The sequence below is a fragment of the Papio anubis genome, chromosome 11 (genome assembly GCF_008728515.1).
Source record: "Papio anubis isolate 15944 chromosome 11, Panubis1.0, whole genome shotgun sequence".
Taxonomy (NCBI): domain Eukaryota; kingdom Metazoa; phylum Chordata; class Mammalia; order Primates; family Cercopithecidae; genus Papio; species Papio anubis.
Genome location: NC_044986.1, coordinates 63,094,712 through 63,112,859, shown reverse-complemented (window position 1 = coordinate 63,112,859; position 18,148 = coordinate 63,094,712). Strand labels below are relative to the sequence as shown.

Genomic DNA, 18,148 nt, shown 5'->3' with positions numbered 1-18,148 from the left:
GAACATTATGGGCATGTGCAGAAATGTCTCTCTTTTATCTTGCAAATGAGCAGGCTCTCTGCTGGAAAATGAATGATTCTTTTGGGTGGCTCAGTAGGAACTGAATGGTCACCGTAATCAATAACTAGCAACATTTTCTGTGATTTCCAAGTCTTGTTTTACAATTTGGCAACGTCTTTATTGTCTGTGTCCACTTAATTGCTAACCATGTGCTGCCCAGAGTTTTTCTGGAGCTTGACATTAAGTTCACAGACTGAACGTCAATTTTTCTTAACCTCAACGCAGGCTTTAAACTGAAATTTATAAAATGAATTATTGAGCTTTTCACAGAGAAGCATTAACTGCCTGCCCATTTGACCTCTTGGAGTCACAGATTATATTATGCAAGGTGTCTCAGGATGCTAGAACACAAACATTTTGGAATAGAGGGGATGACTGATGACAAATGAATTAATGTGTCCAATAGCCTTTCCAGTTTTCTCACAAAAGATATAATTGATTTTATGGCTATGGTTTGGTTTGTTGCTTGGTTGTTGTAATTTTCTTTTAATTAGAAGGGAAATAAACCATTTTTAGTGTTAGTATACGAATCAAGAGATCATTTGGTTCATACTTTATTGATGTTGCTGCTATTTATTACACTAATAATATTTATGGAGCACTTTCTAAGTGCTTTAAGTGGGCTATGTTGTTTTCTCTTTAAACAATAGGATGATGTGGGTCCTATTATAACCTCTCTTAAAGATGAGGAAACAGACTTGGAGAGGTAACTTTCTCAAGGTCACACAGCAAGCAAGTGGTAGAGCTGAGCTTCAGAAGCAAGTCATTCTTATGCTGAACCGCTAACCCCTAGATGATCCTGTTCAACAACACTGTTATCTTCATTTAAAAAAGAAGTCAATGAAAATGAAGCCGATTAAAGGATTGGGGCAAGGAAGCTGTGATCAGCAAATTCTTGCTTGTTCTATTAGAATTGTCTAAACTTCTTTTGGTCTGAGGCTTCTAAAGAAGTATAAAAACTAAGGCAGGGCAGTTTACTGATTAAGAGCGTAGATTTTGTCACCTAGATTCCAACTCCTGGCTACAATTTACCAGCTCTGTAACCTTAAGCAGGTTACTTACCTTCCCTATGCCTCAGTTTTCTCATCTGCAAAATGGGCATAAAAACAAAAACTCACTTCATGTTTTGAGACATGTTTTGAGAATTAAGTCATCTTAATATCTGTATGTTACTTAGAACAGTGTGTTGCATGCAATAAGCCTGTGTAAGATATTTGAATAATATTAACTTTATGTGTACTTGCTAGGATTACGTACTGAATATTGACTACACTGACCTTCATTAACTCACAAAGAACAACTTTAGGGAGCATTTTAAAATATTGTACATGGTGGACTTCTGAGATCTACTCTGTCTTGCCTTCTTTGATGAGATAACTTCCTTTATGTTCATCATCTGAACTTTATCTTTAAAATAAATCTTGTGATTCTGTGGACCATAACTAATAATGTTTGATTCTTTTCATCCCTAAAGTAGAACATAGTAACATCTGCCGTGTAGAGGCATTTTATTTAAAAATAATGGTATTCTTGAAAAAGTTTGCCTTATTTTTTGTTAGGTGAATTGGCTGTCGAAAGCCTTGGAGAGCTTTCATATTCTTCAAGGATGAGATGTTTGGTAATGACAATCAAAAGGGATCCTACAGATATAGTACAATGGATATTACCAATTTCTTCAGCAGTATGCTCTTAATAAGGTAGTGCTTTCCCCCAGAGTTACCTAAAGCTGTGAATGCACATGAAACACCCAGTGAGTTTCTTAAAAAAAATAGACTTCCCAATCCCTGGGGGGATGGAAGAGTGTGTGCTTTTCAATAGTCTCTGATGAAATAAGTTTAAGAAACTCTCTGTGAAAGAATGATTAAAAATAGTGTTTTCTCCTAGTAGGAAGAGAAGGTATGCACACTTATAATACTGAGAGGTAAGTTCCATGAGGACAAAGACAATGTTTTGTCTACTTCATTTTTCCTAATATCTACAACACAACTTGGCACATTGCAGATATGCAATAAATAGTTATTGAAAAAAAATATTTTTATGAGAGTCACAAGTACAATGGATATAGTATAACTGATTATGTAATGTTCGACATCTGTACATGGGATTGAGTCCTGAATATTTCCTCAGTCAGTCAGACTGGAAACAATTTCGGAGAAAGTGTTCTTAAAGGAGGTGTATACAAAGACAAAAACTAGAAAGTGAGAAAACTTAGTTGATCAGCAAGTGATCTTTACTTTTCACAGAGATATCTCTTGTCTTCATAGTTAAACTACAAATTTCATGAGAACAGTAAATATGCTTTTGACTATTCCCTTTTGCACAGTACAGAAGGGTAATACTGAACCCTTATCATTTAATATCCCAAATGGGCGTGACAACTTGTATCTCTGAAAAACAGACTAATGGAAATTACGTGGGTAACTTCTCTCTCACACCTCTGTTGCTTGAAAGGCTCTGAGTTTTCCCCTCACTCTCCCAGGTAGTCATTGAGACATCTGTTTTGCCCAAGAGCTGCAGAGAGTCACTCCAGGAGGCTGAAGGACCCCATCAACTTTGTGCTTCTTGCTCATCATGCTTTACTTCCCAGTGACAGAAGAACAGAGGAACTCACCGAGAATGTGGGCTCTCACTTTGCTTCTCCTAGGATAAATCTTCTTGAATTATTTATGGTGAATATTATTCTCCCCTGTGTTACACACATTGTTGTTAGTTCTCAGACATTTTTCTGTTATCTCTGTCCCTGATCTTATCTTACTGCATAGTTCTGACTTTACACCTACCCTTTGGATCTTATAATTGATATTTAGTCTTAATACTAACAACTGAGGGTACAAAATATTAGAATGAATAAGTAAGACCTAGTATTGGCTAGCACTATGGGGTGACTATAGTCAATAATTAATGAATTATACATTTAAAAATAAAAGTGTAATTGGATTGTTTTTTATACAAAGGGTAAATGCTTATTACACATCGCATGCCTCTATCAAAACATCTCATGTACCCCAGAAATATACACACTTACTATGTACCCACAAAAATAAAAAATAAAATAAAAATAAAGCAAAACTATATGATAGGAATGATGTGCTACAATAAAAATTGTTTTGGTAGCAATATATTGATTGACAAGGAAAAATGTTCATAATAAAATAATATTAAGGAAAGAAATACTGACCATCAATCTCTTTCTCAACAGTAATCAGTAGCCACTCTGACTGAGTCAGCCTCCAGGAACTGTGTATGGTCCCTACCTTGGCACGACCCCTTAAGACAGCATCACAACCAGGTCTGATCTGGTTCAGGATAATAAACTGTTTGAAGAGGGAAGATTATCCATGAGGCTACTTGAGAAATCCAAAACAAAATATGTAATTCTAAGCCACACTGAATACTTGAGGCTGCAGAAATTACTGCAAAGACATAGAGTAGTCCCTCAAGAGAAAAAGAAAAGATTGTGTTCTGAATGATTTTAGTAAATTGCCTGTATACTTTTTATAAGTTTTTTCTCCTTTTACTTGCCGACTATAGTGAGCTGATTATTTCTGATTTGCCTTTCAACAGAAGCAAAATTATACTGCATTATGTATTTAGCAACTAGTAACTTCTTTTGCACTTAATATCACATAACCATAAACTACCTGACAAGTTAAATATCCCCAATACATCTAGGGCCTTAATGATTTATACAGTTATAAAATAGTGTCATGTATCTAAAGACTTTCTATTTTATTTTCCTTATAGGACTTCAAATAGCTAAACATATTTTGTTTAAATTGGGTAAATAAATCAAATCTCAGTTTGGCAATACTGCCAAATTTCAGTCCAATATGAAACTGAGTTGCCAGACATAAACTTAGAAATTCATAACTGAAAAAGGATGTACTGATATCTTAACAGTTGTTGACTTCAGATATTTTATTTATTTTAAAAATATATAATTTGAATAACCATTATGTGCTAGACACTGTTCCAGACACTGGGAATACATCTGTGTGCAAAATAAAGGCCTATGCCCTTGTGAAGATTACATTCTAAAGGGATAAGACAGACAATTAAAAATAAACATATATAGTGTATTAGTAGGTCATATGTACTATGAAAAAAAGAAAAAAATATAAGGAAGATTGGGAGGGCAAGGTATGAGGTGGGTTGCAGTTTTAAATAGGATGGTTAGAGCCATTAAGAAACTGGCCTGAGCAAACCATGAAGGAGATGAGCTTGTGAGACTTAAATATATATATGGGGAGTGGCCAGTACAAAGGCCTAATGTGGAAGCAGATCATGTGTTCCATGAACAACAAGGAGGCCAATGAGCCTAGAATGAAGAGAGCAAGTGATAGAATAATTGGAGATGGACGTCATGGAGGGCTTTGGATGACATTGTAAGAATACTGGCTTTATTATGGAGAAATGGGGAGCTAACTGGAGATTTTTGTGTAGTCAATATGTGATCAAATTACCTATTAAAAGGGTCACTGCTGTGGATCAAATGTTTTCATTTACCCTCCCCAAAATCCACATATTGAAATCCCAATTCCCAATGTGATGGTATTTGGAGATAGAGCCTTTGTGAGGTATTAGGTCACGGTATTGGAGCCCTCATGACAGATCAGTGGGATTATAAGGATGAGAAGAGACAGATGTGAGAGAGCTTGCTTCTTCTCTCTCTCTGCTATAAGAGAAGGCAGCTATTAAGAAGCCACAAATCAGGCTTTCTTTGATGTCAGGTCTTCTGGTACCTTCATTTTGGGCTTTCCAGCCATTAGAACCATGAGAAATAAATGCTTACTATTTAAACCACCCAGGAAATAGTATTTTTGTTACAGAAGCACAGACTGACTGAGATGATCACTCTTAGCAGGGGACACAGTAATGAGGCTACCATATCAATCCAGGAGATAGATGACAGTGCTTGGACCAGGGTGGTAACAGTGGAAGTGGTGAGCATTGGTTAGATTCTGGATATATTTAAAATAAAATCAACAGAACTTTTCTAAGGAAATAGAAGTGGAGGTATGAAAGAGGGAAATTAAAGATGGTTCATTTTTATTGGCTAAGCAACCCTAGGGATGGTGAAGCCATAACTGTTTTTGTGGGTCAAATTTTGTGAGCAAGACCAAGAGTTTAACACATTTGAATTAAATCTGGATTTGGCTCTCACTTTTCTTCACTTTTATGAGACTTTAATTCTTGAAAATATTTCTTAATATTAAGCCTCAAAGCACCATGATGTATTTTAAAATATTTTAAAGGTATTTTTTGGACAGAAAGTTATGAAATGACTTGCAATATTAGCCCTGAAACAATAGCAAATGGGTTTCCATTCAAATGACCTAGACAGAGGCAACATCTTTGCATATGACTTTGGAGGGCAATAGGGCAATAGGGCAACAGAACCAACAGATTAGATGAAAATGGAAATGGAAGATTACATGAAGACTAGGTAAGGAAACATTTGGACTCAACACAGGTACTCTTTATTGCATATGTCAGTTGACATTTGAAATTTGGAACTGATTCTGGCAAACTTCTTAGGGTCTCAGTTTGCTCATCTGCAAAATGGAACTCGTAAAACCTGACTTACAAACTTTTAAGGGTTTTTACTTAGGAAACATTTTCATGATTTATGTGTAAGTACATTGTACAATATTTATAAAGTGTTAGAGATATTTCTGGAATCAGAATATCTATGAGAAAATTAATTTTCCCTTGATTCCATATAGGTTCTGTGGCCATGAGCATATATTAAGGGTTATCAAGGGTCATCAGCATGACAAACGGCATGCCAGAATTTACTAATATTATAGGAAACATTCCTCAGTATTTCTTTTCTACTAATTTTAATACCACAGCCATTTATTATAAAGAATACACCATTGATATTCTGTGTATTCACTTATAAAGTGCTTTCACCAATAGATGCATTTGATTTAGCTTTTGTAAAGAGTTTAATGTTTGTGACCCAATAATATTACAGGGTTGTCAGAATGCCAATATAGAGATTCCTACAGCTGTGAAAATAATTTTCTTCATTTCTAGTTAGAATACTCATATGCATGTCTACATTTGTAATTATATCCAGATCTTCATCAGAGCATTAACACTTCTCTGAAATATCCTTGATTTCCATCTGCTTGCTTTAAGGGCTCCATTAAGAACCGTGTCTGGTCACATATGGTTATGAGTGAATATCTCTAACTTAGATAAATAAATAAAGAATATTCCAGGTCTGACCATTAAAATGGTCTCTCAGTGTCTTTCTGGAAAAAGGCAAATTTAATGAATGAGACATTGCAAGGTTATCCAATATTTCTCCCTCCCATTCACCTGAAGACACATTTATGCAGCAGCATCAATCCATATTCTCAGGTTTTATTGCATTCCTCACTGTCACCTCCTGCAAAGGTAGTCCTAAGGTAAATATGGGAATATGGAAATCTAGCCAACACTGTAACCTTCAGTGGCAGACTTCTGAAGGCTGAAATGACTATACGACTTCAAGGAAATACTCGTTTTTCTTCCTTTCAGTAGGAAAGGTACAGCATACACAAAAGTAGAGAAGCTAGTATGATAAATATCAACTCCAATAATTATTACTATTTTGCTAATTTTAGTCTATCCTCACACCTCTTCCCACATATGTGTAATAATTTTTTTCTTTCTGGAGTATTTTAAAAGGAGGTCTTCCACATATGTCTTTTTTTTTTTTTTGAGACGGAGTCTCGCTCTGTCACCCAGACTGGAGTGCAGTGGCGCTATCCTGGCTCATTGCAACCTCCGCCTCCCGGGTTGAAGCGATTCTCGGGCCTCAGCCTCCCGGGTAGCTGGGACTACAGGCACCCACCACCACGCCTGGCTAATTTTTTGTATTTTTAGTAGAGACCGGGTTTCACTGTGTTAGCCAGGATGGCCTCAATCTCCTGACCTTGTGATCTACCTACCTTGGCCTCCCAAAGTGCTGGGATTAGAGGCCTTAGCCACCATACCCAGACAACATATGTCTTTATAATCTCTCTCTCTCTCTCTCAGTCTCTCTCTCTGTCTGCCTATTTATCTATCTACACACACACATTTCAGTATGCATTTCTAACTAATAGACTTTTATTTAACCATCTAGCATTATTATACCTAACAAAATTAATAAGTTCTTCAAGTAGGTTTGTTTGTATCAAGATCCTAGAAAAAGTCCACAGATGGCATTTGTTTTTGATGCAGTTGAAGTCTCTTTCATTTTGTAATGCCATGGATTTGTTGGTTGCCAGGTCATTTGGACTGTAGCTTGCTCCATGTTCTGCATTTGGTTGTTTTCCCATTGTAGACTTTAACTTGCACAGAGTCTGTTTTCATGGCGTATATGTTTAACAACAGTCTATTCGTTAATTTGAACAGAATATCCAGCCCCAAAGTGGATATTTGGGGCATCTATTCATTCTTGGAAACAATTTAAGATTTGAAGAACTTTGGAGTAATACAGGACTTGGAGCTTAGAGCAAAGTTGTACTTCTACTTTGCCATCAGAGAATTCAGTAATGTGTTAAATGACAAGTTTGAGAACTTTGTTGGTTAACATTCATATCACCAGGATTTCTGTTCTTCATATCCCATCACAATTGCCTTTCTGCCCTTAGTCAGCAACAGCAATTATTTGTTGTTGATACTTACTAAACAAATCTGCTAATTTTTGTATTGCCATTTAAGTGTTCATCTAACTGAGGCACAAAAGATTTTTATCAAGAGGATAGCAATCAAAATTCATTCGTAGTCACTTAAGCTGGGAGAAATCAGTTTTCTGGCTTTCCTTTCAGAACAAATTCCATCAAGAAACATGTGACACCAGAGTGACATTGTAAAATGTCTAGTTTTATATATATTCCTAAAATTCCTGTAATTTCTCACAGTGGAAAAAAAGACTTTTAGAGGGACTATAAAAACCTCTTGACCAAATTTATACCTTAATATTTGATGTTTTACTTTGCATCTTTGACTGTGCTTTGAATGTAAAGTCAGTCAGTGTTGTTTAAATGGTATCATAACATTTTGCTATATCCACTTCACATATATTCTGATATAACAAGAATTTTTGAAGAAAATTTCTTACTGTATTTTTAAAGCATTGTATATAATAGTTTCAAGTGGATTCACTGGTGTATTTTAAAGTTTGACCTCCTGACAATTATGTCAGCATTAGGAATTAAATTCCCCAGTCACCAGGAGGAGAAAGATCATAGACAATCCTGATTTTGATAAAGAAGCAGCTATGCCATAGGTTGGTTTTATTTTTGTTTCTGAAACAATATCTGATTTCTAAAAAAATTTATTTTAGGCCCCAGATCTGAACGATATTAAACTTCTGACAAATGAGAATCCCTGCATAGTTTGCAATGAAGTAGCAGAGAACAGGAGTCTGTGGGTCCTTATATTACTCTAAAATATATCAGTCTATATGTCAAACTGGAGGATCCTTCCTCGTACTGTTAGTACTTGGTAGTTGTGGCCATTCCCAGTTGAAGAGTTCCCTTAAGAATGTTGGGGAATGCTTAGGATACCCTTGTGAGTAACAGCAGCGCCCCCATGTGGCAAAATTGTGACTCAAGCAAAAATTGACTTCGTCCCTGGTAGCATTTGCCGCCGATCTTTAATAAAAATAAAACTGAGTTTTTCTGATAGAAAAATAAGTGGAGAATTCATTTGTCTATTCGATGAGTATTTATTAAACTCTCACATTGTTCTTTGTGTTGGGGATACAGTAGTGAATAAGACAAAGTGCCTACTACCAGAGGACTTCTTGCATTCTTGTTGATGAGATGGTAAAAAATAAAAATAGCTACACACTACAATGTCAACTAGTAATAAGTGCTGTAAAGAAGAATAACAAGGATAAGGGCAATGACTATTTGATACTGTGGCCAGAAAAATCCCTTTCTGCGTTGTTGACAGTGGAGAGCAAGTAGGGAGCAGCTCACATAACCTTAGATGTAATCTCCCTTTGGGTTTTCATTGGCCACCATTAAGAAGGAAAAGAAAATTGTTTTTCTATATACTCCACACTTCTTATACCAGAGTGTGGAGTTTTTCCATACCAACCAATTCTCCAACTCTCTGGACATCAACTGGATGTCTTACAATTCAGTTTTCCCCCAGCACCTCCTTACCTCTCCCTTACTGATTTTCTTTCATTTCTACTTTGTCTCCAGGTGCCTATGGTGACCCAGTTCTTTTTGGACATTTTCCCACTTATCAACAAATGAATCCTATAGTATTAGCTGATAATATCTTATAGTATTAGCTTTCTCGGGGTACTTGAAATTTAATAGGTAAGTCTTAGAAATGGAAAGTATTAAGGAAGCACGGATAACTGTATTTTATGCATATACTGTAGCTTAAGAAGCAAATAGGAGAAAAGCCCTGTATTAAAAACATTCATCCTTGCTCTTCCCTCTCAACTTCTTACCAATTACTCTTTTTAGATGCAATCATTTTGACTACTGTTTAATTCTTATAATATTTTTGAATTTTGTTGATATTTTAATTTCTTGCTATTTTAACTGAGGATTCAGAATCATTTACTCTCCCTGCTTCCCATATTAATATGTTATGAATACAGTGTTAAATAACTAGGTGAGATGATTCATGATCACTGTGTAAATGAAGACACTCATGAATTAAGTGGTGTACTGGACTATGTTGCCATTCTCATTCAATGTTTTACTTTTCTTATAGTTTAAGGATTGTTCCTATTTTCTTTCTCTCTTTACCTCTTTTACATTTGCTGTTTTGTCTGTATCTAGGGCTTGTTTTTTGTCCCAACATTTAAAAATACATATCAAGGGCTGGGCACAGTAGCTTACACCGGTAATCCCAGCCCACCTTGGGAGGCCAACGTGGGCGGATCACCAGGTCAAGAGATCGAGACCATCCTGGCCAACATGGTGAAATCTCATCTCTACTAAAAATACAAAAATTAGCCAGATGTGGTGATGGCCACCTGTAGTCCCAGCTACTCAGGAGACTGAGGCAGGAGAATCGCTTGAACTCAGGAGGTGGTGGTTGCAGTGAGCTAAGATTGCACCACGGCACTCAAGCCTGCAACAGAGCAAGACTCCGTCTCAAAAAAAAAAGAAAAAAAATATATATAATATATATATGTGTGTCAAATACCTAAGCTTTCCAAACACTCAAGCAATTTAGATAATTCTATTTTTCTGCAGCACTCCATTTCTCAGCTCCAATATCCAATTCTAGCTGTGTACCTAGTACTTCACCATTTTCCAGAACAGGATCCCTATTTCCTGGATTTCATGTATTTATTTTCTTAATTTACCACTCATTTTGTTGAAGCACCTTCTACTAATAGATTTTTAAGAAAGGGTGCATGCGAAATAAAAATTTCATGTCGAAGTTTTTTAGTACAGTATTACTGATTGATAGATTGCTGTAATATAATTCTGGGTGGTAAATAATTTTCCCTCAGAATCTTTGAGACATTGAATTACTATCTTCCCATACCACTCTCACTGTAGAGAATCAGACAATATTCTGATTCCTATTTCTTTGTGTATAATCTATTTTTTTTTTCTCTGGAGGTGTTTATACTTTCCCCCCCCCTGTTGTATACAGATATACTTTGGTTCGTGCTTTTTTTTTTTTTTCCATTAATTGTTGGGTATTCAGTGAGCTTTTTAAATATGGAGACATGTCCTTCAGTTCTATACAAATGTATTGTATGTTTCAAAAAATGATCTCTCCTCATTTTTCTTTGTTCTCTGTCTCTGGAACTTCTGTTGGACAAATTTTGGATTTCCTGGATTAATCCTTTGTTTTTTCTTTCCTATTTTCCATCTCTTTATCTCTTTCCATCCTACGGAGTAATGTCTATGCTTTATGACCCAATCTGTTATTTATTTATTACAAATTTTGACCAGATGTCAGAAGATTATGGCACAATCAAATCCAGCAATGATACCACTGGGTCAAGCAGTATAAATAAAGTTTTTGTAAATAAAGAAACATTCATGTGCATTCTTTTATGCATTGTCTATGACTGTCTTCCAGCTACAATGGCAGAGTTGAGAGACGGCAAATCCTGCAGGCTTAGAATATTTACTACGTGACCTTTTACGGAAACAGTTTGCTGATCCCCCAACTCCCACCCTAATTTAGGTGATCATGTTGCTTAGCTCCATGAGTTCTTTTTAAATTGTCTTTTTGCCCCTTGTTCATAGCATACTGTTACTCTTATAGATGTGCCATTTTTTTCTCACTGTGAGGATATTATTTGCAATTTTTTTTTTTTTTTTTTTTTTTTTTTTGTGGTATACTGCTTGCTGCAGTGCCACTATTTCCTCTGAGGTAATTTAGCTAGTTCGTGTTGGCCTATTTCATGTTGGAGGTGTTTCTCAACTGTTAAGATTCTTCTGTGTTCATTCAGATTAATGAGTGGATCAATAAAAACTAATAGAAAGTACCCTGCCAGCGGGTGGATCACGAGGTCAGGAGATCGAGACCATCCTGGCTAACACGGTGAAACCCCGTCTCAACTAAAAATACCAAAAAGTAGCTGGGCGTGGTGGCGGGCACCTGTAGTCCCAGCTACTCAGGAGGCTGAGGCAGGAGAATGGCGTGAACCCGGGAGGCGGAGCTTGCAGTGAGCCGAGACCCAGCCACTGCACTCCAGCCTGGGGGACAGAGTGAAAGAAAGGAAAGGAAAGGGGAAAAGGGAAAAGAAAAAGGAAAGGAAAGGAAAGGGAGCTTGCTTCAGGTGCATGTATGTAGACTCCACCCCCCACACCCCCAGAGAAGATTGCCAACCTCTCCTACATGGAAGGTGTGCACCTGCTACCAGTGTTCCGGAGGCAAGGCAGAGAAAGGGTGCTGGGTGCCCCAAGTTCAATATGTACATGCTCATTTTAGTTTTAGGTTTTCAGTTCCAAGCCTCACTGCTATGCCTAGTATACTTCAGTGTAGCTTTTCAGGTTTGAATTTGCCAGAAAGTAAACTCTTTTTCTGTTAGAAGGATAGGGTAGTCTTTTGATTGCTTGGGGGTAAAGATGGAAATCTGGCAGTTGATCTCACTCCATGAAGATCACTCCCCATCTTTTTCGGGAGCCCTACTTCTGGTGCTTCTCATGACTTTTATGGCGCAACATAAGATCCCCCTTCAGTAAGCACTTAGACTGTAGCAGCCTTGACTCTACCATATATTCTGTTCTCCAATAATTTGTAGAAATTGCTAATTCATTTCTCTTTATCCTCATTTGTATTCATTTATCATTGCTTGAGTTTTGATGTGAAAGAGACAATAAAAGCATGCGATCAGTCTGCCGTGTTTCAGATATGGATTTCTCATGACAGATTTCAGGCATGGCAGATGATACAGGGGGTGAGGGAAGGAGACTGGAAGGCTGCCATATAAATTAAGACTATAGCCCAAGGTTGAAAATGGCAGCTGAAGATCTTTGTAAACGTGAGATGCTGTCCTCTTTTGTTATCCATATCTTCCAATCCATTTTGCACTAGTGTCATTGTAAGGTCTCTTACTATGTATGCATTTCTCAATACCTTTTTAATTAGAAGAAACTTGGATATATTGTATTTACATGTGGCTTCCTTGGCTGTATAGTTTGTTAAGGGTGTCTGCCATTATTTCATTTACTCTACTGGGGGTGTGATTAAAATGTTCCCCCATTTGTTCATTTATTTATGAATTTTGAATAATCACTTTGATGAGGTTTCTCCCACATCCTACTTTTAGCCTAGACCAATCTGCTAATATCAGCAAGCCTATTAGCCTCCACAAATGCTAGGAAAAAATATTTTTACTACCGTTCTTGGGGGTTATATCTTACTATAGATATTGAGGGAATGTATTTGGTGGAAATAGGATGACTCTTCCGGCTGTTGTGTTCATGCATGCTAAATTTTCTTTGGCATCTCATACTTTGTATTTATTATAACTTTGAAAACTTAAATGTTTTCAATATCTTACAGGTATTTAATTTTCCTGAGCCCAATGTTTCTTCTAAAAAAAAGAACTTTTAATTTTTAATGAAATAGAGAGAATGGACTTTTATGTAAACTTTTAAAAGAACAACCTACACCCTATTGGTATCTGTATTTATTTTCCTACTTTTTTGTATCAAAATTTTGTTTTTAATTATTATCATTTATACTTTGGAATATACTTTCAAATAAAAAAGTATGCTTTGCTATTTGTAAATTTGTGTTTGTGATTTTATAGTAAAAAACTAGAAAACCTGAATTTGATACATATGTGTATGATTCTGGTGGTGGTGTGGTGTGTGAGGGTGAGTGTGTGTTTACAACTCTAGGAAGTAGAGGTTTACAAGTAAATTTAAATTTCAAATAGGCAACCACTTATGTATAATCCAAGTCTGGGTATCTTCTGATTTCGCAGTATGGACCTGTATGCAAAATCTGGCCAATAGGTGTCACATAGTAATATAAAATTTCTTCTCTTCATTGGCTCTATTTGAGGCCAGACTTTCTCTAAAGGCAACAGCCTACATTGATTCTATATTTTTTCTCTTTATAGTATTTAGTTAAAATCATGAAAATATTTTTGATTTAGTGTATTTAATTTTCAGTCATTGTGTTTTCCTTTTGAAATACTCCAGGCTTCTGCCTAGAGAAACCAAAATAGTTAAACATGTCATTATATGTTCAGGCCATTAGTCCTGATTCTTAGGCTTTATATATTTTCTGTGGGTAGTTCTCAAAGACTTGAGAAGTTTTACATAATTTCAAGTAGCTTACAAGCTTTGCAAGTTAAACTTGGAAAATATTATAGTAATACCAAGTAGTAGTGACATAAAGGCTTAAGAGACTCACATAAATGGGATTTTGAGATTATTTTGTCCAATCCACATTTTACAGATTTAAAAATGTAGACCAGAGAGATGAAGTAACTGGTTCAATTAATATACGACACAGATACAAGACTTTGAGTAGAACCTAGATCCTTTGAGGTTAGTCTATTTCTTGTAATCATTCTGTCTTCTTTGCAGTCAAATCAATGTTTTCGTACCATGTGAAAAACAGTAGTTGACACTTTATGTAACTTTTTTGCTAACCTTGTACAGATTTAACAACTAGGACTTAAAATCTGTTTTGTTAGATGAAAGGAAACAAACAAGTCTTCAATTGTTCTCTAAGTTTGTTTTCTTTGCATTTTAATAGTGATAGACATTTATTATAAAACATATGAACTGTGATCTCACCATTCAAAGGTAATCCTTACTAATATTGGAAACTATACAAACTGAATTTAATGTATGGCGTTCTTTGCTATGGGCAAAACAATTTTTTTAAGTTCCTCCTACTGTTGGAAATGCATAGAACAGTCTTTTTTTTTTTTTTTTTTTTTGAGGCCAGTCTGGCTCTGTCACCGGGCTGGAGTGCAGTGGCGGATCTCAGCTCACCTACAGCTCCGCCTCCGGGTTCCGCCATTCTCCTGCCTCAGCCTCGAGTAGCTGGGACTGGTATGCCGCCTAAGCCCGGCTAGTTTTGTATTTTTAGTAGAGGCGGGGTTTCACCGTGTTAGCCAGGATAGTCTCGATCTCCTGACCTGCATTGATCCATGCGTCTCGGCCTCAAAGAATGCTGGGATTACAGGCTTGAGCCACTGCGCCCGGCCAGAACAGTCTTTATTAATGTTGGGTTATACAGACTTTCTTTCCCTTGAGTAACTGAAACATGCATAATTGGCTCTGAAAAGGAAAGAAATTACTAATATTCTAGTACACATAGTCTGTCTTCCACATGGCTCGCATAATATTTTAAGTAGAAAGTTATTCCCCTTCAAGTAACAAGGTAAACAAAAGAATTATTTCTTCCTTCTTGTTTGAAATTTGGTTAGGCCTCAGTGGAATGGCTCAAAGGGCAATTTCAGAATGGTCTTACTCCTTTCCCAATATACTACCTAAAATTGCTTACATTGTTGTCTTCTTTAAATCCCATTAATAGCTCACTGTGACCTCTGGTTAAATAGTGACTCATTGTCATGACACACAAAGTTGTCATTTTGTATATATTTTTGTTAGATAAAGGCAGACAATTGTTTTTGAGGAAGAGCAGAAACCAAATTGGAGAGGGATCCATAGCTTCATTTCAGTGCTCTGCCACTTTGCTGTTCTCCACGTCACCTGTCTTGTGTTCACCTCTGTTCTGCCTCACAGCTCTAGCTTATTCATGGTTTTTGCTTACCATGGAGTTGGCTTTACATATTATCTTTGATGCCTACATGTTACCTTGTGACTGTCTTAGTTGTACTGAAAACCAGTTCCTTCTTTGGATTGTTTGCTGTTAAAATTCTAACGAAGAAAATTCTGATTATTTTTTCCATGCCATCTTATGGGTTGCTATCTGACTTATGAGTTGACTGTTCTAGGAAAAGGTGATCACTGTAAGTTTCCATCAGATGTGATAGTTAAGGGTAGTGATAAAGTTGGTACAGTCATGTTGTATAAGACTTGGCAGATGCTTTAAGTGAGGCCATGAAGGACAAAGAATTCAATTTGATACAAAGATTATTTAGCATCTGGCTTAAATCTACCCTTTTGTCATTACTTGCACTTACTATCCAAGATGCTATGCTACCTGCAATACAGTCACACTATACGTATTTATTCTTTATTATACCTGGAACAAGCCATTTTCTAGCTGACTTTAAATCACTGTTTATGCTACTCTATCTTATTGGAATAGTCTTCCTCTAGTTTTTATCTGGTGAAATCTTCTTTAAGATGTATCTAAAACATTATAATCTTCATAAACATTTTCTAGGGATTTTGGTGACTTCCTCATAAGCACTTTTATAAACCATTTATACATGCCATATAAATGCACAGTATTAAATTGTTTATTTGCCCTTTTCCCCATAGAATGTTCTTTAAATTCAGGGATTGTGGAGTACCATTCATCTCTGAATTCTACTCTTTTTTTTTTTTTTTTTTTTTTTTGAGACGGAGTCTCGCGCTGTGGCCCAGGCTGGAGTGCAGTGGCGCGATCTCGGCTCACTGCAAGCTCCGCCTCCCGGGTTCACGCCATTCTCCTGCCTCAGCCTCCTGAATAGCTGGGACTACAGGCGCCCACCACCGCGCCCGGCTAATTTTTTGTATTTTTAGTAGAGACGGGGTTTCACTGTGGTCTCGATCTCCTGACCTTGTGATCCGCCCGCCTCGGCCTCCCAAAGTGCTGGGATTACAGGCGTGAGCCACCGCGCCCGGCCTGAATTCTACTCTTAACAGATAACAGATACTCAATGTATGTGTGTTGAAAAGAAAACATCAAGTTGGTGCAGAAGTAGCTACTCCTAATGCTTATATCATTATCATAATTATGATTCTCTGGGAATACCTGTAGTTGATTCACAAATCTATGTTACCCAAGATGTGAAAAGTGCAAGCGGTAAGTATGTACTAAGCATGAAGCTCACTCAAAATTTGGACCAATTAACCAGATTACTGGTGTATTTTTCACCATTTGGCAGTCTCTATTTGACTAAGAAGTGTTGCAGATTGATTTTTATTGTTCTCTTATTTGCTTCCAATCTGAGTAATTGGTTGGAGGAAATTTCCTATTTTGAAGGAAATTTCATTTGTGTCCGAAGGTAGTGATTTATTTATTTTTTGAGATGGAGTTTTGGTCTTGTTGCCCAGACTGGAGTATAATGGTGCAATCTCGACTCACCATAACCTCCACCTCCCGGGTCCAAGCGATTCTGCCTCAGCCTCCCATGTAGCTGGGATTACAGACATGCGCCACCATGCCTGGCTAATTTTTGTATTTTTAGTAGAGACGGGGTTTCTCCGTGTTGGTCAGGCTGGTCTCGAACTCCCAACCTCAGGTGATCCACCTGCCTTGGCCTCCTAAAGTGCAGGGATTACAGGAGTGAGCCACCGCACCCGGCTGGTAGTGATCTTGTATTCACTCCTGATTTGGGGTGTTTGTCAACAGGTGCAGGGGCAATTTGGGGACAACTCCTTATTTGGAGCTGTTTACTCTTCTTGTTTCTTACCCCTAGTATTATCGCAAGTGGTTTCCTAGCTTAAGTGGGCTTTCAATGAGGACCTTACTGGAAATACCTGTAGTCTAAATAAATAAATAAAACTTTCCAACAATACCCTGTCAAGAAGGCTGGCTTTAAAATCCAGCTTGAAGAAGCCTCATTTAAATGACTGTTTGTAATCTGGTCCTCATATGTCTACCATGTGCTACTTCCCATTCTAGGTGCTGAAGAATTAAGAGAAAAGATACATTTCTACACTTGTGGCATTTACAATCTAATCTGGCGTAAACACTTATTACGCCAGATTACGTAACAAACACTTGTTACGCCACATAAACACTTGTTACAATGTGTATAGGGAGTGCTATCATGAAAAAAGCACAGGGTGCTTTGTGACTCCATAAAAATGGCACTATCCAAACTCAAAGGACGAAACCTGAATTAAGTGACAGCAAAGCAAAACTACTATGATAAAAGTGAATGATTTTTTTTTTTTTTAAAAAAACAATGATTAATCTAGCCATAGCAGCAGCTGGAATACTCTCTTATTCATTTTATAAGTTCTCAGTTTATGCTCAATAGAGGTAGTTGACACAAGTTAGGAAACTTAACCCAAACAGTATTCAGCATGACTAGGACCTCTTAGAGAACATCCATAACTTATTGGACAATAAAAAACCAGCCAAGAATTATTGATCAGAACCTTCAAAAGTCCACTTCAGAGTGTCTTTGGTAGTCTGCACCAGCCTTTCATTCTAAACATTTGGTAAAACAGGTGAAGTGCAATGGTGACAGCTTGGATGAGATCCTTGTCCACAAATACCCTAACTTGACTGAAACAAATGTGGGCCTGTTGTCAGGAATAATTGTGTCTGGCAGCCTGTATGCTGCAAGGAACTGGCATGGAGTCACATTGTCATCCCAGAGGCCTGAGGTAGAAGTGAAAGACTTGATGTCACTGTGAGAAACAGTATACTAAAGGACAAAGTTTTCATCTCATAACATACAATCAATGTATGATCAATGTGAAGTCCTGGTCCAACATTTTTGGTCTTTTCC

At 37.0% G+C, this 18,148-nt stretch overlaps 1 protein-coding gene across 9 annotated transcripts in view; it reads left to right on the top strand.

Annotated features, from left to right (window-relative positions):
- Positions 1 to 18,148, top strand: part of CTNNA3 (catenin alpha 3) — a 1,832,183-nt gene that overhangs the window by 806,253 nt on the left and 1,007,782 nt on the right. The window lies entirely within an intron of this gene.